Here is a 22,139-nt window from a genome sequence, read left to right on the forward strand (position 1 = left end):
AAAAAATAGTATTAACAGCTTTGAACAATACACATGTTAGTAGTTGTGTAAGGCAGGAATAGTTTTGAGTGATGAGTCCTGATGAGTCCTAATAAGGACAAAACCGGTCGTAGGATTGTCTCGGATGCTGTTGTTGTTGATCTTGCGGTAAAGTTCATTGTTTATTATTGGTTAAAACATTGTTAGGAGTAAAAAATAAATAAAAACTTTTTTTTTGTTGTCAAACTCAAATAAAGTTATTAATTAATTATTTAATTTAATTATAGTCCAATGGATTTTTTAAATTAATGCAAAGAAGCGTTTTCTATAAAAGAAAAAAAACTTACTTAGCTATAAATATAAGGAAAATAATCAGACTTAAAGTTTGGATATTTTTTAAAATTGCAAAAAAAATGCTAATCGAGCTAAAAAAATGCTCGTACAAATCTCTTGTTGAATCATGCTTAATATAAAGTTTTGTTTTGATTATGTAGGCTTCAGTGTTGCTACGCATTATTTTGACTGAATACTATTTTGTTAAATTACAAATATTCTTGGAAGCAACTTCTACTCAAAACTAAATAATCAAAACTAGCACAATAATCAGTATATTATAAATGCAAATTAAACAACTATAAAGAATTTTGAGCCTCTTATATTACGTTTATTTAACATTATTTTTATGTTTTTAAATTTTTATATACTTAAATTAATAAAATTTATTAACCTTAATGACTTTCTTTTAGTAAGAGTTTTCATAAAAAAGACTTTGTACAAATTTTAATACATGTTTAGATAATAAACACATAAAGTTACAAAGTATTAGTTATACCTTTGAATTAAACAGTAAAAAGAACTTCAACAAAATTACGTTCATATTTTTCTATTATGTCACTGTATAGTTAACTATTTTTAATAAAACTTTTATTTTACTTGCTACGGCAAAATATTTTTTTAAAATATCTTATATAAGTTTCATTTAGGTTTATGGTTTTTTTTTTTCATTAATAAATCGCTCAATTAAAAAGCTTTTATCCAGAAACAAAATTAACTTAAGTCTTATTTTAGCTTTTTATACATTTTTTAATGTAAATATATCCTATGTTAAATTAATATAAAAGGTCCTAAAAAATCTTTAAACATTAAAAGCTTTTTAAAAAATATAAATACTAAAAGCTCTTGTCAGAGCAGTAAAATAAATCTTTATATGAAATATAAATCTGCAAAATTATGCAATTTCTGGTTTTTTTTATACTTAGTATACTGACAAAGAAATAAAACATTTATTGTTACGTCACAATACTACACATTCCGCAATTTTTTATGAAGTTTCGCAATTTAGCTTTACAATGCAACTTTAGCTAAAAATTTGTGTTTTGGTTTTATGTCGCTTTTTTCTTAAAAAGTTAGCCTGTTTCGCACATAATTTAGGTAAACACATAATTTGCTTTACACAGTTTATACTAAATTTTATAGAACTTATTTTTTACAAATTACAATATACAACTAGTTTGTTCATTGTAACATCAGTTACAGTCTTATCTCAATGTACAAAGAGGAGTTTCGAAAATTTAAAAAAAATTTTAAAAATTAACATTTTGTTTAAAAAAATAATTTAGATGTATTACCTTTCAAACTTATTTTAATAGTTTTTTTTTGTTTAGAGTGTTTTATATACTAACTGTAAGAAGCTGTTACAGCAGTCTATTACCACGTTATTATCTTAAAGTAATATTTTTTTAACAGATTAAGTTAGTCTTAGATTATTTTTATGAAATCTCAATAAACTTTGATAACTATACAAAAATTTAATTCTAAAGTAAGTTTATACATTTTCAAAATCGACATATTTACTTTCATTTAGTCACTTTTTAATAAATTTTAATTAACTTTTAAAAATTATCTGTTAAGTTGTTTTAAAAATAGTTTAGTCAATTAACAAAATAGTTTTACTAAACATTTTGCTTGTTGAAAAACTCATTTATTTAAAGGATGAAAATTATTGTAAATAAGTAATGTTAAAGGATTAACCAATAACCAAAGAATCATGTTAGATGATACTTAAAGTAAGTAAGTGTGATATTCACAGTTATAAGCTACTTTTTGAGTTTTAAAAATCTTAAAGTAGACAAAACTGGAAAAACCAACATAAATTGTAAAATAAATACACACAATTTTATATTTGTAAACATTTTAAACATCACCATAGTATATAGCTCTTTGCAGAGCTAAAAAATTCGATCTAAATACCGAAAGGAGCAAGTTCACAATTACTTATAAAACTTTGTTTATATACAAAAGCTTTCAAGAAAGTTTTCAAAAATTTTAAGTTACGTCACTAAACCCTTAAGAATTCATTTTGCATCGAATAAAATGCGTTAGAATTATTTTGCGATATTAAGCGCTTGTCCGTACAGTTAAAAAACTGTTTAAAAAACAACTTGTTTAATTTTAGCTAAGATTAAGAAATAAAACTTTTTTTTTAAATAGTCCATCTAAAACACATAACTACGTTTTATCTTAGACTGTGTCGTCAAATTTAACTAACTTTAATACTTAATAATTTTTCAAAGTTTCAAACTAGTTTAAGTTTTCGGCTTTCGGGCTTCCCCATTTAAGTTTATTGTAGACTTAATTTTTTATTTAAGAGAATCCTTGAATTTGACAATTCAAGCAAAAAAAACTTGGAATTTGGGAAATTTTGAAAAAAAAACTGGAAATATCTGGAATCTTATCAATTTTCACATGTTTTGTACTAAAATTTGACTCAAAAAACCTTTCATATAAATAATTTTTTATGTAATTCTCAGTTTTTTTATAAAAAACATATTCAAAATAGCTTTACAACATCTTTTCAATGTTTTTATATTATTAAACACAGTTTTTAACCTTAAACTTTAAACGTTTTAAGAACTCTTTTTGAAAAGTTTTCTTTTAAAAGTTTTTGAAAAGTTTTCTAGGAAAAAAGTAATTTGTTTCTGAAAATTTTGTTCAATGGTTGTGAATTTTTTTTTATCCTTATTTTTCAAGTACAAAAAAAATTCACAACCATTCAACAAGATTTTTAGAAGCAAATTACTTTTTTCCTAGAGTAAATAGTTTTTAAGGTTCCAAGTCCTTATCATATCATGGATGTAAGGTATGGGGGGAAATTCCAAAAAGCTTAAATGAACAAAACTATCTTATAGCATTTCAATCTGGACTAAAAAGTGTATTACTCAACATCAATCAGGCAAGAGTCAATCCTAATTTTCTGTTTTAAATAGTATCACTTAAAATGATTTCCTAGTTATTAGGTTTTACTCTCTATTTTATTCTTTTAAAGCAATGGCAGCTGTGTTGTGATCAGAGTTAATTTGGTCTTAGATATAGTTTTTGGAGAAGCAGTTTTTATTTACTAACTTAACTTTTTTTTTCATGTGATTTGGTAATTAAGTATGATTATTATTTTTTATTTATTATTAAATCATTTGTTTTTAAATAATTGTTGAGTTTGTTTTAGAGTAACAGAGTTTTGAACATGTATAGCTGAAACTTATTTTGTTTATTTTTATTCTTAAGTGAAATTTTTAAACAATTTTTTTTTTATTACTTAAGCAGTTGTTAAGTTTTTTTCTTATTTTTTGTTTTATTTTTAAAACACATTTAGTTTTAGAAAAGAAAAATATGTTAGTTATAGCATTTTTACAACTTCTCCCTTTTTGTTTTATTATTGACCTTTTTATTGCATTTTCAGGGTTGCTCTTGTAGAGAGGGCAACAAGAAAAATGTGGACATACATGATCATAAAAATTAAAATCTTTGTGAGGAGACGGTGTGGTGCCCATAGTAGACTATGATTTTCATGGTCAATATTGGCAGTAATGGGTTTAAAAAAGAATGCACACCCTTTTATTTTCTTTAAGAATTAATTTCTCTAATTAGTTGAAGTTAAAAAAAATCATACATTTAGTTTAAAATTAAGTTTTATCAAAGTTTAAAATAAAACTTATCAAAGTTATTTACACATATATGGTGTGAGGCTCGATGACCAAAAGGTCTTTCTCCACACCAATCTATTGACCATAGTTGTGAGTGTTCACTTTTTTCTTTCTTTCTTTCTTTATTTATTTAAAGGACTACTCAGAATGACCAAGGACATTTTTTTAAATCAAAGAATGGCAACCCTTGTCACTGCTAACACACTCATATTACATATGTAAAACTTAAAGCTACTGCTAGTAATAACAATTTTAATCAGGTGTTAATATCAATTTGATACAAACAGCAGTCTGCATATAAGCATTGTTAGCATAATAAATTATAAAAATAAGTTTATCCTGTTTTACACCAATAATATAAGTAATTTGTTTCACTTTTTTTGTTTTGAAATTTATTTCATATAAAGAATAAGTTAAATCTCCAAAAATAAAGAATAAAGTTCTATTAATTATACAGTGATTGCAAAGAATTTTAAACAAGTTAAGTTTATAAACTGAAAAAGAAAGTCAGTGCATGTTAATAATGTTTAGAAAAATATTTTTAGCTTTCAAAGTGTAAGATATTATTAAAGGGTAGCCACAAAACGTGGAAAAATATGTAATTTTTAATAATTTTACATGCTAAAATGTGAAATTTTAATTGAAAACTAAAAATCTATCAGATAGTTAATTAATTTTATCATCATCAAATTTTTGTTATTAAAATCAGCTTTTCAGTATCTTTTTAATGTTTTTATACTATTTAACATGTTTTTTACATAAATACTTATTTTAAACTAAAAAAAGGCCAAAAAAACTTTTAAAAACTTTGGTAGATTTTTAAAGATTATGAGAAAATTTGCCAAAAACCAGCGGCAACCCTGTGTTAAAAAATATGTTACTTTTTATTTATTGTACTCATTCAATTGAAGAATGTGGGTGATTTTTTAAAGAATTTTGTAAAATTTATGTAGTTTTAACCAATTTGTTATTTTTTATCAATATGCTGTAAAAAATACAAAAAGAGTCAATTGAGGAAGTCAATTTATTTTATAGAAATCTCTTTCATAAGCTGAAAACTAACTTGTCTAATTTCAAATAAAAAATACCAAGCAGCTTTTAAAATTTGTGTATAAAAAAGTAACCAAATAGTAATTGATAAGTCTCATATGTAAAGTAGAATAAACAGTTTAGTTATCAGCTTCGTCTATGTTGATACTTATTCGAATTATAATATAACAAAGTTTAAATGTGAATTTATAAAAGTTTTTAAGTGTTTATAGTTTTTTATGACAACATATACATAAGTTAGCTGAAAAAATATACTTAGTTAGGGTATATGTAGATAAGGTAGGTGTAAAAAGGCATGAAGGGTAACTTTTGGACAGAAACTTTTATGCAAAAGTTATAGTTAAAATTATTATTCTACTTATTATGTTTTTTTTTTATGTTTTTATATGTGAATATTATTATATTTATTGTCATTTTTATCCCTTACTTGGGTCAGTAACTTTAAAAAAAAAATTATCTATTGTATATATTTTATTTATTACATTAATATAAATAGTTTTAAATTTCTTACTACCACTGTTACCCCTTACCCTTGGTTAATATTTTTATTATAATAATTTTTTTTTTAGATCACTTGTGCAAAAGTGACCTTTGATGCATATTTAACAACTGTATAAAATTTGAAGTTTGATTACTAGTACTGCAAAATTAGTTTAAAAATTCTGATTGAAAACACTTATGTTTATACTAAAAGCTACTAACATTTGTTACCAAATAAAATTTCATAAAAAAATAATAATTTTGGAAAAAAAAACTCTTAAAGCTGTTTGTTCTTTGACAAGATTAAATAAAAATAACATGAAAATACTAAAATATTATAGATAATGAAATATAAAAGCCTACTATATTGTTCTTGACATTTTTATATTGTTTACTTGATAAACTTGAACAAAGAACTAAAATGGAAACTTTTGTACAAGCCCTGATTTTGTTCTAGACACAAAAGAACAAAATAATATTAGAGTTATTTATTTATTATAAAAAAATAGTCTACCATATTGTTATCCAAGTATGTTTTAAAGTTTTTAATTTAAATTTATTTTTTACCTACTTTTTATAGTGCATTTCAATTTATTTTATTTGTTGTGTTGTTTTTAATTTAGTTAAGTTAGCTAAAAAAGTTTAATTTTAAGAATGATTTATCAAATCTGTTCAAAAAAAAATCAATTTCTACTTAACACCAGTCAAAAAAGAAGTAAAGGTATAAAGTAAACCCTTAAATTATAGATAACAAGTTTATAAAATATTGAAATGTGTTTACATTTATTAGTGCATATTGTCACTTGATTTAAACTTGGTTTATAAAGTTAGTTTTATGTGAATGTTTTTTGCTTTATATTTAAACACAAGCATTAAAATTTCCTAGTTTCAAAAACATATCAAGCTTTTTTAAGGTTTAAGATGTATGTTTAACTCTTTATTAAAAAGTGTAAAATAACCTAATTTGTAAAACAATTAATTTAATTTTATTTTTAAGTCACTTCAAAGTAGCTTGGTTAGTTTTTTGATTTTATAGTTATTAAGTTGAATTTTAAATTGCATTATTTAGAAAGAATAAGAAAAAAACTTATAGTTAGATTAATCAAAGTATAAAATCCATGATTTTATGATAAAAATAAATTGGATGTTGTAAAAATGATTGGTTTGTTTTAAAGCTTACTTCAATTACATTTCATAAATTTACAAACAGTAACCAAATTTCAAGATGATATATAAATAGATAGATTATTATTTTTTTAAGACTTATAAAGAATTATTAAAATAGTATTTATTATGAAAGAAATTACAAAGTTAAAATATATTATAATCAATACTAAAAAAGAAAAAGTTTTCAGTTAATTATCAAAGTGTAAATAACCATTTTAAAATGACAGTTTTTAAAAATGTAAAATTTTATATTAATTTTTAATTTCAAAACTTGGTGGCCCAAACTTGCAAAGATCAAAGAGAAACTCAATGAAAAATAAATGATTTTCATTAGACAAAAAAGATGACAATCAGTATACGTTAGTTGTTTTTTTTACTTGGTTTTATTGTTTTTATTTATTGTGTTTAATCATGCAATGTTTACTGTGTATTTTAATTTTTTAGTATACCAATTCTTTTTTTTATCACCTAAAGTTAAGCCAATTTCAGCTGAAAATGCAATATTATCTTTACTTGGTCTCTAAATTATTTGGTATTATTATATAATTATGCAAAAATAAACATTTTAATACTGATATCAACAGTAATACTACATCAACTACATATTTCAATGGTTTTTATATTGCTTTAATATAATATTGTTTACTCTATTAATTATTTATGACAAAAAAGTGCTTAAAAACTTTCTCAAGGACCTTGTGTACAAAAAAAATTGTATAAAGTTCTCCACAGTTATCTTGTCAGGACAAAAACTACCATAATAGCTTTTATTAATTTTTTTTTAAGTTTCCATATCAACACAAAAATAAATTTAATTTTATATAAAGTAGGTGAAAAAAATACAAATTAAATTAGTTGCTTTTTTAAAAATGCGATGACCCTCTCTATCAACAAACTAATGTAAATAGCCATAGATATTTTTTACTTTTGGTTTTCATCATTAACTCCATAATGTCTAGTATAAGTTTTTAATTATGGGCTTATGCCCCTGCCTTTTTGCTGCATGCCCCCTTAAACCCTTGTCTACTGTAAGTTTCATAACTACCCTTACATTTGGCCAAGACATTTTTTTTCATTTCTGCAAGTTCAGAATATTTAGTGTATCTGTAAGTTTCAATTTATGGCCTTATGACCCCCCCTGTGGCCCCTTGACTACTAGCTGCCCACTCTTTGGCCCTTTAGCAGCTTATGGCCTTCTAATTTTTAGAATAGCCCAAAAGGACCACTTGGGGGAACCCTGTTATACATACTACTCAACTCACAGAAGTACTACTATGAGATTTCTGTACATACTTAACCTTTTAAATATTAACTATGTTTGAACACAATAGAAGTTTTTACAAAGTCTGTAATATTGTTTTAGATATAATGTTTTAAGAAATACTGTGATAAAGGAAATACCGCAGGTCTAGTTGTTCAGTAGAGTGCTTATAAAATTTGAACTTTGTGTTTTTTGCTGGAATGCTTTTCACGTGTCAATTGTCACAAAAACACCTTGTGCAAAAGTTTTACTGATTTATAAAACCTTTTAAGAGGCTATTTTTTATTTTTAAGAAAAAGCCTTATGTAAACTGTATAGTAACCTTCAAGTCATATTAATTTTGCATAGAGTGTTTTGTGGTAATTTCCACACCTAGAATAATTTTAAGTTAAAAAATCCAATGTAACATTTTTATAACACCCTAATGTTGTGTTGAAAAAAGAGCAGAGTTAAGGTTAAAGTAAACAAAACTGAATTACTACAAAAGTACAAGTTTAATCTAGATATTTATCGAAAAAAGTATGCAATTTTTTTTAATTATAAACATAAGTTTACTTAAAGTCAGTAAAGTACTATATCAATTTTAAGTTTCTATGAAGATTGTTGACTAGTTTGCAAGGCAAGTTGAAAAATTCTGATTGGTAACACTTTTGTTTATTATTTTCAAGTGACAAATATAGCTTAAAGCTTTTTAATAAATGATTAAATTGATATGAACTTAATGACATATGAATTTATTATTTCAAGAATTTATTTTACAAACTAAGTTTTGGTCAAAGACCTCGTCAGTGCTTAAATAAATATTATTTAAATAGAATAATTTCATAGTAAATAATTTTACAAACAAAAATTAGTTTGTAAAATAAGTTATTTAAAGAATAAATTTATTATTTCTCCTCTAGTAGTTAAGATGTCTTTATTTGTTTTCTTAAAACCAAAACAAATATATTAATGACAACATTTGACTATAAACATTGTTCAAATTTATGGTTTTTATAACAAATTTGAATAAAAGGTACTGTACTAATATGTTTTTAACAATATAACACAACTTATATTAAATCAAAAACTTTTGTACAAACTTTGGTTTTGTTTTAAAAACAAAAGTATCACGCTAGTGAAATTTTAAATTTGGATATAAAAAAAGGATTCTAGTATTGTCAAACTTAAAAAATGTTTAAATTTCAAATAGCCCTTGAAGACATATTACTAGTTGGAAGTTATATAATAAATCAATTTTATGTATTTATTGTCACTTAAATATAATCTGTGCATGAAGATTAAAAATATGGCTATGAATAATCTAATATTTCACAGTTGTTGTGAATATTGTTTTTAATAGTCATTAAAAGAATTTATCATCATTAACTTATTGGAAATTGTTTTTACTTAAACCTTTTTTAGGTGTTGAAATTTTAAAACATTTGAAAATATGGCTATTTGCAACACTTAATAAATTTCTCTTATGATAAATATTTTTTCAATTTTTTTGAACATACCAATTTCTTTAATTAGAAATCCTTTTACATTTTTAATTTTAAAAATCTCTTGAAAATTATTTAATGAGTTAAGATAAGTTATTGTGTTTAGAAGAACAAATTGTATAAAAATAATTTAAGGTAACTCTTATTTTTAATTTATTATTTTATGTAGATTTATATGGTTCTTGTTTAATCCCAAAAAAAGTAGTGGTAGGTAAAAAGTATGTAACAAAAATAATTGGAACCTTAAAAATAACTATTAAATATTACTTTGATTGTTTGAGTTTTACAATTCTTATCAATAATTTAAGTTTTATCTCATTAAGTAATTTATAGTGTTGTGTTTAAAGAGTCATGTTTCTATTTCAACCTTATTACTGTCTCTGATGGAAAATAGTTGATTTGTAAAAAATTTTATAACAATTTTAAGAGACTTATTTGTTGTAAGAAAATTTAAAGTTTTCCAGGACTTATGTTTTTCTCTGTGAAATGAAAACACTACATTAGAAATACTCTTTTAATAATACTTAAAATTTAACATAGATTGTAAAAGGTTATGTTAATACATGCATTAGTTTGGTGGTTGTTTAATTGTAAAATTTTGTATGTACTTACATAAAAGTTTACAAATATGATCTTATTTGCTTGTGAGTGAAATGTGCTGCTCAATTTTGATTAATTTACTACAATTTTACTCTATCAGGGTTGCCCCACATTCTGACTAAATCATGCTTGTACAAATTAATTTAGCAGAACTATTTCTCAGTTTATTTTTACTAAATATCAAGCTAGCTTTTCAGACTATAAAGTAGCTAATTTTCTTTTTATTGTATTTTTATTCATATTAGGATGATTATTGCATTATATATGTGTCACTAGCTTAATAAACATTGTTTATTTTTCAGCCGTTGTATTTTAGTCCTTTTTTATATTGATTTTGATATTAAGACAAGCTTGTTGCTTAGACTAATGTAGCTTAGACTGATTTATAATTACTTATGTTTTTTTTTTGATTTAAAGTGTGGAAATTCTGTCTTTTTTATTTGTTTTGAAGTACAAATATTAGAAAACACTGTTGCAATACAAAATAATTTATTTATTTTAATGTAGTTACAAAGAACGTTTTTTAAAAAATTTGGCCTGTTACTCATAAAGAGCATAAAGCCAAGGGTTAGAAGCTTTTTTGAATAATTATTACTAGTATAACTAGTACTGCAAAATTAGTTTAAAAATTATGATTGAAAACACTTATGTTTATACTGATAGCTACTAACATAATGTTACCAAATATATACTTTATGTACAATTACTGATTTGAAGTTAAGATAATATGAGAATATATAAATACTCTTTAAACTATTTAATTTCATTTTGATTTCAAATTAATAATACCATTAAAATACTAATATAGTGTAGATAACTAAGTATTAAAACCTACTATATTATTCTTTACATCTTTAAATTGTTTACTTGATACATTTTATTAAAGAACTAAAATGGTAGTTTTTGTACAAGCCCTGATTTTTTTAGACACAAATGAACCAAATAATATTAAAGTTATTTCTTAACTAAAAAAAAGTCTACTGTATTGATATGGTTTTATAGGTGTTAATTTTACATTATAATTTATCCAGTTAATAAAATGTTACCTATTTTTTTAGTGCCTTTGAGTATGTTGTAATATATATTTCCAATTTAGTTAATTTAGCTAACAAAAATTTAATTTTTGAAATGTTTTATTAGATCTCTTTAAAAATAAAAAACAATTTCTACTTAACACTATTCAAAAAAGAAATAAAGGTATAAAGTAAACCTTTAACTTATAAATAAAAAGTTTATGAAATATTGATTAGTGTTTGCATTTTGTCACTTGATTTAAGTTATGTTTGTTTAGAAAGTTTGTTTTATGTGAAAGTTTTATATTTCTCATTTAAATAGAAGCATTGACATTTGCTAGTTTTAAAAAAATGTAAAACTATCCAAAAGTTTAAGATGCTTGTTTAGTACTTTTACTATTCAAATTGTAAATAGTATTACTTTAATTCAATTTTAATTTACTACAAACTAGCTTTGTAAGTTTTTGTTCTTATAATTATGTTATTTGGTATATTTTAGGCTCTCTTTTAATATATTTTTAAAATTTACAGGTAGTTTACAATTTTGAAGATGATTTACTAAAAGATAAGTTTGTACTTAATATAAAAACTTAGTAGGTATTTCAAAAAAATTTTCTATTAGAAAAAAAAAAACAGTTTGTTTATAAATAATACTTAAAAAATTTAAAGTTGTCAGTTGATTACCAAAGTGTAAATGACCAATTAAAATGATAGTCTTTATAATTATAAAGCAATTATTTATTTTAGATTTCAAAACTTGGTATAATATAAATAATTCTTCTTAAACCGAATTTTTCAGAATTATTAGAAGTTTTTTGCAACTTAGACACATTTAAGTGTAATAAAGATATTAATTAATAGAGATACAAATATTTTGAAACTATCAAAAATGTTTTCGTATCTAGTTAAATTTTCATTTTTTTCTAAAATAATAATAAGAAACTTGTATTATGAAAACCATGAGTAGAATTGTAATTCTTTGAGTAAATTGAAAATATAATAATGTTTATCTTAAAGATTTTTACGAAATTTAAGCATATTCAGAACATTAAAGTATTAAATAGTTGTAAAAATAAAGAAACATTTGTGTTTTTACGATGTTTAATTTTGTGTATTATTATTTCAGATATTTCAAATCTATGACTCAGCAATTGGCACTTTCTAATCCAAAGAGAATTTTATTAAGACTTTGAATAAGATTGAAGAAATTAGAATAAATAATCAAGTTTTTTTATATGGTGCTACTATTTGTGCTTATTTTTATACTTAGTCTCTTATATATCTACAAAATTGCTAATAACTCTAAAACTTTATTATTATCTTTAACTATTTGAAAAGATAAATACTTCAAAAAGAAGGTTGAGTCTTTTTTGTTCTTAAACTTTAAGTGAAAAACAGTTTCGTCTACTTAAAGTTTTTTTTATTTACTTAAAAATACTTATTTTATAAAAGTTAAAAATCATAATTCTTTCATTCCATTTCAGCGCAGTTTTGGTCCACTGTCCAACTTAACAAGTATAACCAAGTTTTTCTAAAATAAATAGGTTATTTTAATAAACAATATTGATTAAAATTTAGCATAGAAATTTTATACTAAGCAACCTAAGAAATAACTTTGGTTGACAGTATAAAAATTTCAATGATAGTCAGTAATCAGTATAATTATAAATATTTTTTTGCCTTTATTTACTCTTTGAGTTGTAATCTTTACCTCATTTATTTTTTATAAAATTACAACTTTTTTCACAGATGTGAAAGCTTAGTAACCCTCCACCACCAGTCCATTTGCAGTGTAGGGCACAAGAAGGTGGAATAGTGAGGTTGAAGCCTTACCAGACTACTTAGTGTATACACGTCTTGCTTTAACTTTTTAGGAGTAGGAAATTTCTTTATCTTGTCTGTGTTGTTTTGTTATAACTACATGAGTTGTATTAAATGTTGCTGTAGTTGTTAAATTAATCTATATCTTGCCAGTGTAACAGCAAATAATTGGATATTCTATGATTTTAACTGAAATGCTTGCTAAAATTTGCTCTTTTTGTCTATTTTTAATAACTCCAGCTGATTCTTTTTTTCTTCATTTAATCAGCTAAGTTAATGATTTTTAAGTGCTTAGAATTAATCTTGTTTTGAAATTTAGTTTATGTTTACCGATAAATTTCAATAATTTTTCTTAATAATAAAGTGTTTTTGCTCTATAATCGTTTTAAATTCTAAAATAGTTATAAAATAAAATTATTTAAAATTATTAATTAAAATATTAAATTCTAAAATAAATTTAATTTTATATATAGTGCAAGCTACATATTACTTATTAAAATTCTAAACAAATGGTATGATAATTTTTGTTGTAAATATTGAAATTTTGAGTATGACAACTGGGAATTAGGATCTTTAAATGAAATAAGTTGAGAAGTAAAGCCGTGAATTTTTTTATTTGATAATAACTTTCTATATGGTTTTATTTCAAAAGTCCGCTTCCTACAAACTGTTTGTAATTTTTAAAAGTGTATTTCTTATAAATTTAAATTAATTTTTATTTATGAATTGGATACATATTTTAATGTTTTTTTCAAAATGCTAATAAATTTAGCCTCGATAGCTTTTTCTTTTATATGGCTGTATTGGATGATTTTACAAAACTTTTTATATTTTAAAAGTTATTTGAAGATGTTACTTTTTAATATAAATTATTTTGTAGTATTAATTCTAAATTAATAAAAGTTAGTACATATATATGTAAATATTGTTTGACTATTAACTAATTGGTTAATTTAAATTTTTGTTGCTTATAAAAGAATTACATATAGTTTAATCTTTTTTATGTGAAATAATTATGATTTTGTTGATTCTTGAGATAGAATGGGCTTGTTCTAAAATGCAAAAACTGTTATAAAACATTAGCGTAAAAAACAAATAAGTAAAAGGAGTAAGTTTTTTATTAAATCAAAATTTAAAGTTTACCAACCAATCAGTCAAAAATATTTTTAATGTTTCTTTTGAACTATAAGAAATTGATATTATTATATAAGTTTTTCAAATAAAAAATTCAATCATTACTAAATTAACTTTCCAAACGCAGTCAATCGTCTTAACTTTTAATCTTAGTTTAGTTACTGCAAAGAAAGTTGTTATTCTAAAATTATTCAACAATAGAATTTTTGATGATGAAAATTTGATTAAAAACCAACAAAAAACGAAACGGTTGTAAAAGTAATAATTACTGTTTTTAATTTAGCATTGTTTTTTTTTTTTAAGAAGCGAGAAATTAAAAACAAACTTTTGCAATCCATTCATCAACATATAACTATAAGATTTTTTACACATACATAAAATTATATAAATCGACCGATTTCTTAATTGCAACATAGTTTATTATTACGTCACAAAGCAATTATTTGTAGATTAAAATCGTAATAAGCATTATTGCATCAAGTCCTACATGGTCTAGTGGTTAGGAATCCTGACTTTCACCCAGGCGGCCCGGGTTCGATTCCCGGTGTAGGAACATTTGCTGTAATCGTATAGTGGTTAGTACTTCACTTTGTGGCCGTGACAACCCAGGTTCGAATCCTGGATACAGCACCTTTTTGTTATGCAGAAATTTAAGTATTAATGAAAATTATGATATACGATCATGTAGGTAATATAAATAAAAGTAACATGCGTAAAATTATCAAACAGTTTGGTTTGGTACTGGTTTTAACTAGAAAAATTATACTTTTATTTCTATACTTTTATGCTTTATGACGTAACAATTTTTAACTATGTATTTCAAAACTACTGAATATAACTAAATTTGCACTATATTAGTATCAGTTTTTAGCAAGTTTGTTCTGATGAACAGCTAAACGAAATTGATTAATAAACCTTTTACGGAATGAGTGACTTATTTTTAAACATCTTAAGTTTAAATTATTCAAGCAATTGTAGAAGTGAAAACTAAATACTCTTTTTTTTACCAGGCTTAAGTGGGACAAATTCCGAACTTAACAAATTTCAATAAAATAGTAAAAATACACTATACAAATTTTGTATAGTGCTTTCATAAACAAAAGTTTTATAGTAGAATTTTTCTGTTATATTAATACAAAAAGACAACATCTCTCAAACTAAACAACAAAATATATGAGAAATGTTGTACGTTTATAAGCATATGGTTCATAGCTTTATAAAAAGTTAAACTAGTTAATATTTACAAACTAATCTTAATAAAACAATTAAATAAAAACTTTATAAGTTTGTGTTAAATAAAACTTATGTTCGGAATTTTCAAAATGATTTCACATTTTTCAGGTCAAACTTTCTTATCTCTTTTTAACTCATTTAGGTGGTGTAACTCATTTAGGTGATATTTAACAGTTCTTTTTGTCCATTCCTATACAATTAAGGTTTTAATTTAATTGTAACCTTCTTCAAAGAACTCAGGTTAACAGATTATATATGCACGATGTCCTGAAACTCAGTAATTACCAGTAAAAGTTTCTTTTCTGAAAACAATAGTCACAAACTCAGTAACTTTGTATTTTATCTAGTACATCATTGTAGGATATTCTGTTCTAACTTGTTATTCTGTTCTTTTTCATTGGTAAACTATATTGAATTATACCATTTTTTAGCTTAGTTATCTGATTTTTCAGTCACATTGTGGTGTGAAACGAAAAGTCAATCTAATATGGACACAGTGTCATCGTGCACATTTAACCTGTTCACATGCATTCCTTAAAAAAAAATCTATACATACTTTTTAAATAAAAACTTAAAAGCTTCAACTTACTAAAACTTTATAGATAATGTTTAGTAAAAGGTGACAAAGTTAATCTAATTAATACTTTACAAACTGAAAGAATAAAACTTTATAAACCTTCACTCAAACACTTTTAAATCTTATGTTCAATAAAGTTTTATTAACTCGAGTTTAGTAAAAGTTTAAAAGCATATATTTGTTAAAAGCTTTTAGATTTCGATTTAATAAAACTTTACAAACTTAATTTGATAATGTTTTATTAACTTTGTTGAAATAAAATTGTTGTAAAACTTTATAAACATATGTGCAATAAAACTTTTTAAACTAATTTTTATTAAATTTTTTAAACTTATGTATATTAACACTTTATGAACTTATGTTAAAAGCTTTATAATCTTGTTATTATAAATTTATAAGTTTATTTTTAATAAAACTTTATAGTCCAATTATAAAAAACTTAACTAACTTATTTATAATAAAGTGCTAAAACTTTAAAAACTTGTGTAAAATAAAATTTTGTAAACTTATGCTCATCAGAACTTTATAGATTAATGTTTAAAAAAACCTGGTAAACTTATATTTTTTCAAATTTTACAACTAATTACTATTACAGGAAGGTTCTAAACGTAGTTACATACCATTTGCAACTTGTTATTAACACTCATCTATTCATAACATAAATATTAACATTCATTTAAAATTTACTACTTGACAATGAAATTAGTATAGTTTTGAAAAGCTTAGTGAAATAAAAAATAAAATGAGTGATCTGTTAATAATAAGTTGCAAATGGTATATAAAGAACTTTACAAACTAATATCTTTATAAACTAATGCCATATGCTAAATGAATCAACTGAAAAAGTTTTTCTAACTAGTAATAAAAATAACTAATACTTTTGTTATTAATTGTTTAAACCTGAAGTTTGTCAGTTAATACTTTATAAAACACTTTAGTTAATATATTTTGAGATACTTTTTAGTTTTTAACAAAGTTTTATTTAACTTGTAGTATTAAAAATAAATCAATCACCATAAGTAGTTTAATAAACAGAATAAATATCTAAGTTTGCTTAAAAAGTTGTTAAGTGCTTTAATACTGTTAGTACAAATTTCAAAGTATAAAGCTTAAAAGTTTTTGATTGTTAACAAGTATGCTTAAACCAAAGTGATGTTTGTAAGCATGAAGGGTTTATAAATACATAAAGTCGTAGTTTGACAAGTCCTCGTTAGTATAGTGGTGAGTATTCCCGCCTGTCACGCGGGCGACCGGGGTTCGATTCCCCGATGGGGAGGTTTTAAAAAAATTATTTATTCTTTTGTTTAAAGGTTTGTCTACTGTTGATAAAAACATTAAAAGTCTATATCATAATAAATAAATTAGAATTATTATCCGTTACTAGGCACCTAAGCCATAACAACGACGTTTAGTATGTAAAATTAATTTACATAAACTTGAAATTTTATGCATGCTGGCATCAGTTTATTTTTAAATTTATGAACTAATATTGAAGACATAAGTGTGTTATTATCTTTAATAGTGATAAAAAAGGCAGCCAAGTTAAGTAGCTTAGCTTCATTATTTTTAGTTTAATTTCTTGGGTTTAGTTTATAAAAAAACATCGTTTGGTAAGGTCTTGCCTTAGGCTATTGTTATGAATTCTACATCAGGCAGACAGGCAACAAAACAATATTAGTTTTATACTCTCTAAAATAAGCTCGAAACCAATCGACTGCGTGGCCTAATGGATAAGGCGTCTGACTCCTAATCAGAAGATTCCGGGTTCGAGTCCTGGCGTGGTCTTTTTTGAAATGTAACTTGAATTTACACATAACTTGAAAACTGTTAATAATAAATGAGCATATTAATGATTTTTAATTTAAATTAAACATATTAACTGAAAAAACTCCTTTAAAACCATAGTTTATATCGTTGTTATATGGAAGACACTTCTTGTTATTGTAAATAATAAGTTATTGAAATTTGTATGCTGAAAAATTAAACTAGCACCTTTTTTGCAATTTTTCTTAGCAAAATTTTTAACTGAAAACAAGCTACTTTAACAATTTTAATAAAAGTAAAAAGTATATAGTAGTACATATATACAAAATTAATTCATCAAATCTAAACTCAAAGGATTTACAGACTAATAATTAAGGTTCAATAAACACATTTAAAATAATGACCGCGATGGGACTCGAACCCACAATCTTCCGGTTCGTAGCCGGACGCCTTATCCATTGGGCCACGCGGCCGGTCTATCACGATCTCATATTAGCGTTTATTAATGTTAAGTTTTAATGCGCGCGTGAAATATTCTCTCAACTATACAGCTCGATGCAAATAAATTCGGCTAAATCGCTACGTCACGATTATAATTGGCTGTTGACTGAGATTATATCGCTGTTAGTTTTTAAGTTCAGTTGTAAGTCTTATTTATTGGCTCAAAACTATTAATGAACTCTTTTCGGTTTTTATTTGTTTTACTAGAAAAAAATGCTATTCAAAAAAACTATTTTTTTGATATTTAAAACTTAAACTTAACCATAAATTTTTTTACCAACAGTCAAATTTTATTTGCTAGGTCAAACTTGATTATTATTTTGTACAGCAATGTTGATAACAATTTACGCCGAAAAACTTACTTTCTGTTAGTATTGGAAACTATTTTTCGCCGTGTGTATATAGAATGTACAAAGTAAACAAATAAAACTATAAAGGTTACAATTAAGTATGTATTTTTATTAACAAGTATAAGTCGTTATATGTTTTAACGAATTCCAATTACAATTAAAAACAAAATATAGTTGATAAAAGTTACAAAACTAAACTTATATATAAAATTAGATTTTACAGGTAACTTGCATATAAATTCTTACTTTTTAAAAGGTACTTCAAAAAATGAAGAAAGTTTTAAGTGTTTGATAAATACTTAAGTTTGAATTTTAAAACACTAAAACACTTTGTTATTAAAAGGTTGTGGTTTTTTAAGATAGAATTTCGTATATAAACCTACACGTGTTTTTTATAGTATATATACAAAATGTATTTGTTAAAACAGAATGAAAAGTTTCAAATAAAAGCCACGTTAATTTGATGCTAAGATAAAGTTATATTCTGGTTTAAGTGTGCTGTAAAATACTATATAGAAGCTCTTGTCGGTTTAATATCAGTATATAAACGCAATGAGCTGCATTTGTGCACAAGTTTCCGTAGTGTAGCGGTTATCACGTTCGCCTAACACGCGAAAGGTCCCCGGTTCGAGCCCGGGCGGAAACATATTTTTAATCAAAAAATATAATTATTGATTAACCTGCCAAAAAACGCATATTAGACAACTAAGATAATCTAACTACCATCTATTTTTTTTGTTTTAATGATTACTGAAAAAACAAGTTATATCAAACTTTGACTATTTACATATATTAACGTATGACAAGTCAATAATTTTATTTTGCCTTTAAATGTAATCAAATGTTTTTAACCTATAAATTTTAATAAAGTTAAATTCATATATTTTTTCTCATTATTTGTGTAGAAGCATTATAAAAGTAAATAAAAGTATTTTGGAGAATAAAAAATTTATTCAAAAGTTTTCATTTCTCATTAATAAATGTTAAGCATTAAACCAATTTTCAGACAATAATGCATTGTCCGGGAATCGAACCCGGGCCTCCCGCGTGGCAGGCGAGAATTCTACCACTGAACCAACAATGCATGTGTTTCAAATCGGATTGTAAGGTTTATAAATTATGTTTCCCTCATGTGCTCAGTATAGCTGCAAATATTACTTAATCAATGCTTATATTTGCTTTAAAATTCCACCATTGCATTATAAGTTTTAAAAACAATAACATACAACAATAAACATACAAGAAAAAGCGTCTAATTTAAATTACTTTATTGAAACTTAACATTGAATTATTTTGTTAACTGCAGTTTTTGTTAAATTGTAAAAATTAATTTTTAGCTGAGTTAGTCAATTTTTATTATTGACCATTTAGTTAAAAGTAAATCATGGTTACATACTTAACTGCTTATTTTATAAAACCAGAATTGTGTTTTTTATGAAGTTTTTTGTGTTGATTTTCTGTACAATACTGTTGAACAACCTTTACTTGAAGTTAGCAAAGTTATCAAAGTTTGTTTAAACATAAGGTTGAGGCGGATTTTATTTTAGCGAAAACAAAAAAAAATAGATTTTTTAAAAGCAAAGAAAAGTTTAGTGAAGGGTTTCCCAAAGTCGGCGATATCGCCCCCCTGGGGGCGATTTTAGTAATTCAGGGGGCGATAATTAGTAAGGGGGCGAAAGGGTGGGCGATAACTAGTAAGGGGGCGAAAAGGGGGCGATTTTAAAATTTTTGGCTGTCATAAGATTTTTACTTTTTTTCTTGCTATTTTACTAATTTTAGCTTGCTAATAATTATTTGACCCTGAGGTGAAACTTAAACAAAAAAGTTTCTTTTATTTATGTAACAAACAGAAAAAAAAAAATTAAGTGCTTATGACTCCTACTTTCAAGTAAATATTTCCTTATTTAAGAATTACATAGATCATAGACGATTGGAATCCCTCTCACTATTTTATAACCTGACATATATGTTATTTGGGATCATAAATGGTTTGTAAAAATCTCTGTTATTTATTATTAACTATCACCTCATGATATTTCCAGTTTTTTTTGAAAAGTCACTAAGTTAGACTAAGAAATAAAACTATACAGAGTTGTCAATTTACCTAGAAACCTGGAAAATTCTAAAATTTGACAATTTAGGCAAAAAAATACTTGGAAAAAATCTGGAATTTTTAACAATTTTAACATATTAAGCAGTAAAATTTAGATTTGACACAAAAAAGCTATCATATAGATAGAAAAATGGATTCCTTCGAGGCAGATACTTTTGAAGTAAACGACTTACAGGAAACCTTCTCAGACTTACAAACTGACCTTGAACTTAAAGTAAGTTCTTCCAAAGAACGATATGAAAGCTTTTGGACTCAACAAAAACTAAGGCAAAAGTATCCAATCATTTATGAGGAATTTAGACTGTTGTTTATAGCTTTTCCTTCTAGCTATGTTGTTGAGAAAGCTTTCAGCTCAGTTATCAGCATCTTGAGCAAAATATCTAATCTAGATATTTATAAAAGAGGTGAGTTAAGGCTCTATTTTACTGATTAAGCACCAGATTAGAAAAACTTGCAAGCAGTCATGAACCGTATACTTCACATTAGATTAGACTTCAGTAGCAGACATTATTTTATGAAAATGTTTTAATTTTAATTGATCTTTTGAAATATTTCTTATTTAGCCCGGTTTGTATTGTATTTAAGTAGTCTTTTTTAAAATAACAACTTTATTGAGGTATTTATTCTACAACAGGTTTGCATAATGCCTAATAAATATTAATTATGGTAGACTTCCTCTTGAGTTCGTCTTTTTTACCCAAAAAAGAGTGCAAATTTATATTTTCTTAAATTTAACTTAAGTAAAGTCTATTACTAACTAAATATTTATAAAACAAAATATATATAATATTTGATAGCTTGTATAGATCTTTTTTTTTAATGAAAGTTTGTTTTATATTTTAGTGGATTTCATGTTAACATTATTGCATATAAGATATTGAAATTTGTCATTTTGTAAAAATAAAATGGTAGTAATTTTTTGAGTTTGCACTTTTTGATTTTTTTCAAAGTGCGAACTCAATCGGAAGTCTACTATATTTATTATATGGTTTATGTTTTATAGTTGTTAATAGTTTTATTTTGACCTAGTTAATTTTGTAGTTCATATTCGTCGTTTTACATTACACTAAAAGTTTTTATAGCATAGTGATTAAAATATTTGTTTGAAAGACCTTTATTTGACACGTTTTTGTTATTACTTGTTTAATCTGTATATAACTTATATCACTATATAACTATTATCTGATTGTAAAATTTGGGTAACCATTGAAGTTTTCATTTCTTAAAAGAATTTTTTGGTTTTAAAAGAGTATAAATTTGAGGTCTCTATTTAAAATGACTTCTACGTTTTCATTTGAAAGTTTCTTAAACTCAAATTTATTTTCTAACTTTATTTATTATTGTTAAAAAATTTATTATTATATAAGAATTATTAAGAAGTATTAAACTATTAATACAACTGTTTTTTGTTTTATCTTAATTTAACATATATTAGCAATTAGAACATACTTAGTTTATTTTAATACTTTAACACTAGTTTTTAGTTTTTCACTATTTTCCTCTGTTAAATTATTAGAGGCTAATAGCTAGAAAAAAATTTTTAAACAGAATTAAATAAGCCATCAAAAAGACTGCTACAGTTACAAAACAAAATTTTAACCTAGTTAAAAGTTTTTTTAAATTGATTATTTC

General features: G+C 24.2%; 5 non-coding genes across 5 annotated transcripts; 3 read left to right on the top strand and 2 right to left on the bottom strand.

Moving 5' to 3' along the window:
• The first annotated feature begins 14,450 nt into the window (after positions 1-14,450).
• On the top strand, positions 14,451-14,522 carry Trnae-uuc (transfer RNA glutamic acid (anticodon UUC)). The gene has a single exon. It is a non-coding gene; the product is annotated as a tRNA-Glu (tRNA).
• A 2,969-nt stretch (positions 14,523-17,491) lies between these two features.
• Positions 17,492-17,564, top strand: Trnar-ccu (transfer RNA arginine (anticodon CCU)). The gene has a single exon. It is a non-coding gene; the product is annotated as a tRNA-Arg (tRNA).
• A 379-nt stretch (positions 17,565-17,943) lies between these two features.
• Positions 17,944-18,016, bottom strand: Trnar-acg (transfer RNA arginine (anticodon ACG)). The gene has a single exon. It is a non-coding gene; the product is annotated as a tRNA-Arg (tRNA).
• Positions 18,017-18,967: 951 nt separating this feature from the next.
• On the top strand, positions 18,968-19,040 carry Trnav-aac (transfer RNA valine (anticodon AAC)). The gene has a single exon. It is a non-coding gene; the product is annotated as a tRNA-Val (tRNA).
• Positions 19,041-19,407: 367 nt separating this feature from the next.
• Trnag-gcc (transfer RNA glycine (anticodon GCC)) lies at positions 19,408-19,478 on the bottom strand. The gene has a single exon. It is a non-coding gene; the product is annotated as a tRNA-Gly (tRNA).
• Positions 19,479-22,139: the final 2,661 nt, after the last annotated feature.

This window comes from Thalia democratica, chromosome 5 (genome assembly GCF_965202585.1).
Source record: "Thalia democratica chromosome 5, ktThaDemo2.hap1.1, whole genome shotgun sequence".
NCBI classification, from domain to species: domain Eukaryota; kingdom Metazoa; phylum Chordata; class Thaliacea; order Salpida; family Salpidae; genus Thalia; species Thalia democratica.